This window comes from Triticum aestivum, chromosome 7A, assembly GCF_018294505.1.
Source record: "Triticum aestivum cultivar Chinese Spring chromosome 7A, IWGSC CS RefSeq v2.1, whole genome shotgun sequence".
In the NCBI taxonomy this organism is placed as follows: domain Eukaryota; kingdom Viridiplantae; phylum Streptophyta; class Magnoliopsida; order Poales; family Poaceae; genus Triticum; species Triticum aestivum.
The window spans coordinates 739,550,783-739,555,047 of record NC_057812.1 but is presented as its reverse complement, the minus strand read 5'-3'; positions in this window follow the sequence as shown (position 1 = coordinate 739,555,047).

The window sequence follows — 4,265 nt, the reverse complement described above, 5'->3', positions numbered from 1 at the left end:
CAAGTTTTCCTCATTCAAGGATTGGTTAGATTAGCCAAACAAAGTTCATTAGATCATGAAACACGTGTTTAGCTAACATGTTGAACTTAGTAGCTATTCAAACACGCCGCTTTACATAGGCTGATTGCTTATGGTGACGTAATATGGGCTGCCGTGCAGGAAGGTGCATGCGCCGTGCGTACGCCCGTCTCGCCCTAGCTGCGTCAAAAAAAAAAGTCTCCTGATCGTGTAGGCTTTGCTTGCACGTCAAGCTAGCACGTACGTAGGTACGCCTGTCTTTAAACCCCTGTAGGGTTTGCATGCACGGCAACCCCGTATACCGTATATATATACGGGGTTTGTCCAGGCCGTTATTTATGCGTGTATATATATAAGCCGGCAGGTGCAATCGCAGTACGTATCTTGTAGCTAGTCCATCGATCGAACCAGAAATCAAGGCCTCCCATGGGGAACTTTTTGTCATGGGAGGCGGACCCGGAGGCAGCCCTAGACGAAAACATGCACCTCGTTGACAGCAAGATGGTTATCCATCACGTGGGCAACGGCGGGTGCCTCACAGAGTTCATGACCGCCATAGACAAGTGCAACCCAGATTACATGAAGCAGCGGTGCCCCGAGTTGTTCACGAAGCAGCAACTCACCCCCACCCCCGTCGACAGGGATGCGTGCATCAAGGCCACAGCGGCGCTGCGCGAGTGCTTCGCCGGCAACCCCGTGATGTTCAAGCACAAGTACCTCCGCCGTATGGACGAGGGCCTCGACCAGGATCTCAACCCCTCCCCGGCCGAAATCAGGAAGGAGTGGGCCTACAAATATAGGTGGTGGACTGGCATGAGGAGAAGCTAGTATATTTTGTGCAGATGCAGTACGTGATGGTCAATGGCCCTAGATAGATATATAGATAGATCAGTTCATGTTATAATGCGGCCTTTTTGTTTAGTATAAGTTATTTTTTCTATTACCATGCATTATTCGCAACGAAGTGTAACACGTGATGTTAAAGCTGTGTATAAGAGCAATTCTAGCAGATTCTGTAAAATTATTCCATTCTGTCAAACTATCAATCTACAGATTTTCTATGCTTATAATATTCAGTTTTGCTAAAGCACGTCCTCTGCAAAACCGCCCTGCCCTTTATGTGGAAAATCAATCTGTATATACATTCTATATCCCTTCTATACTAACCAGAAGTAGTTCCAGAAATACTTTGAATCCATTCATCAAATATCATGGCAGTATGAAGAACATGTGAAGTAACAAAAATACAGCCATGTCCATAGACCATGTAGCGACAACTAAAAGCACTCAAGCGAGACGGCAGCACGCTGCCGCCATCACCCCTTCCTCACCTGAGCCGTGCAAACCTTCTTATAATAAACAGTTGAGGAGTTGTCATGCTAAGACCCCAAAGGAGAGTACCCGAAAATATTTATCAATGCATGTCCTATAGTCGTATAGTTTAGAGCAATTACTCAGACACAATTTATTTCAGGATTGAATTTTCCTTCTCCTTTAGTTCTTGAGCTTCTTTATATGCGCACGACAACTACAACTACTCTTTTCATTGTTTTTAGTTTCTTCATGTTCCATGATAGTACAAAATCTCTCAGCAAACTTATCAGGGGCGGTACATCAATGGCCTTGCTATGCATGGCTAGTGATGGCGATCTTATTCTCACATATATGCATCACCCATACTCTTAGATTAGATCGATTGGCTGGAGTTTTTTTTTTCTAACGTGCATGCATGCTTCAACTATACGTTATATTGGATACAATAGACTATTTCATTCCGTTTCCTACATGCACCATACATATACTTACTTCGACACAATCATCGCGCATTGCGATCCTGAGCTCTTTGTGTTTACTAGCTAAGAGCATCTACAACCGGTCCTTACTGGTGGGAGGGCTCATTCTTCATTTTTAGTTGTTCTTTTAGTTTGTTTAGGGTTTGTGTCCTATTCAGGAAGACGAGTCGACAATGGCTCCCTGAAGATGAAATAATGATTTCCTTAACTAGCCCCAGTCCAGTCAATGTGTCTTGTGCCATCCGGGGCGTATGGAGTTGTGTCTCTGACGAATCTCATGGAATTCAGTTGGTGTTCTGTCTTCGGTGGATCTGAGTGGATATGGTCTTCGTTCATCTATGTTCATGTGTTTACATGTTGGATTATTCTAATCTACGCCTCTCTTCATCGGTAGCGGTTGTTGTTCTGGTGTGCCGGTACTTTGGGGTTTACACCAGTGACTTCCTGATTGAATAATACAAGAAGTTTTGCCCGCCTCCGGTGAGGGAGGGGCAATGACGACATTGAGTCTTCTTCTCGCTACAGTGATTGTACGTCGCTAGATGGTCTACGGACATGGATGTAAATTTTGTTACTTCTCGTGTTCTATGTACTGCCATGGTGTTTGATGAATAGATTGGAAGATCTTCCCGCAAAATAGGAGCAACTACTACCTCGATTGCCAAGTGTGACCCCCTATACGTGCATAGATAGTGACCAGTCACCTCCTTTTTGTCCTTGCTGCTACTTGTGAGCAGGGTTGGGATTTCCCCGTAGAGGAGAGGATGATGCAGCACAGAAGAGATAAGTATTCCCCTCGATTATGAAACCAAGGTTATCAATCCAGTAGGAGAACCAAACAACACTATGTAAACATGCACACAAACAACAAATACTTGCAACCCAACGCGTAGAGGGGTTGTCATTCCCTCAATGGTTACGAGCAAGAGATGAAATTGTATAGGTTTTGATAGATAAATCTAAAAAAATACAAATTAAAATAAATAAAGGAAATTGCTGCAAGGTATTTTTGGTTTTAATATATGATAGAAAATAGACCGGGGGGGGGGCATAGTTTTCACTAGAGGCTTCTCTCGAGAAAATAGCATACGAAGGGCAAACAAATTGCTGTTGGGCAATTGACAGAGAATTAAATAATTATGAAGATATCCAAGGCATTGATCATGTATATAGGCATCATGTCCGAGACAAGTAGACCGAAACGATTCTGCATCTACTGCTATTACTCCACACATTGACCGCTATCCAGCATGCATCTACTGTATTAAGTTCATAAAAGAACGGAGAAGCGCCTTAAGCAAGATGACAATACGTAGACAAGATAAACTCACGGATGAAACAAATCCTATCTTGTTACCCTTAATAGCAACGAAACATGCTTTTCATGTCTGTTTCTTTCACTGAGATTGAGCGCCGCAAGGTCGAACCAATCAGAAAACACCTCTTCGCATGACAAGATAAATCAATCTAGTTAGCCGATCCAAACCAATAAATAGGAGAAGAAATACGAGGCTATAATAATCATGCATAAAAGAGTTCAGAGAAAACCCAAATAATAGTCATTGATAGATATGATCATAAACTCATAATTCATTGGATCCCAACAAGCACATCGTAAAAAGTAATTACATCAAATGGATCTCCAAGAACACCGAGGAGAACATTGTATTGTAGATCAAAAAGGGAGAAAAAGCCATCTAGCTCCTAACTATGCACCCATAGGTTCATGGTAAACTACTCACGCATCATCGGAGGGGCAGCAAGGATGATGAAGAACCCCTCCGTGATCGTTTCCCCCTCGGACAAAGTGCCAGAAAAGGTCTCTAGATTGAATCTCGTGGTTCTGGACCTTGTGGCAGTGAAAGAAGTATTCCGTCTACTCCATCCTATGTTTTGGGATTTGAGTATTTATAGAGGCGGAGGTAGGTCAAACAGAGGCTTGTGGGCCCCACTACCCACCAGGGCGCGCCAGAAGCCCCTAGCGCGCCCTGGTGCTTAGTGGGCCGCTCCTTCATCCTCTTGTGGCCTCTAGTAACTTCCAGGGTCTTTTATTACCAGAATTTTTTTTCAAAAAGTTGCGTGGTATTTGAACTTCGTTTGGTACTGATATTCTGCAAAGTCAAAAACAAGCAAAAAAATAGCAATTAGAACTGGGCACTAAGTTAATAGGCTTAGTCCAAAAAATGATATGAAGTTGCTTGTAAATGTATATAAAATATACAAGATTGATAATGGCAGGGAACAACCAAAAATTATAGATACGTTGGAGACGTATCACTTGTGAACAGGCGTGCTCCTCGGACGCCCACCCCCTAAATCCATACAATGGACTACATAGGTAAATAGTGCAACGTAGATCAAACCTATATATATATATATATATATATATATATATATATATATATATATATATATATATATATATATATATATATATATATATATATATATATA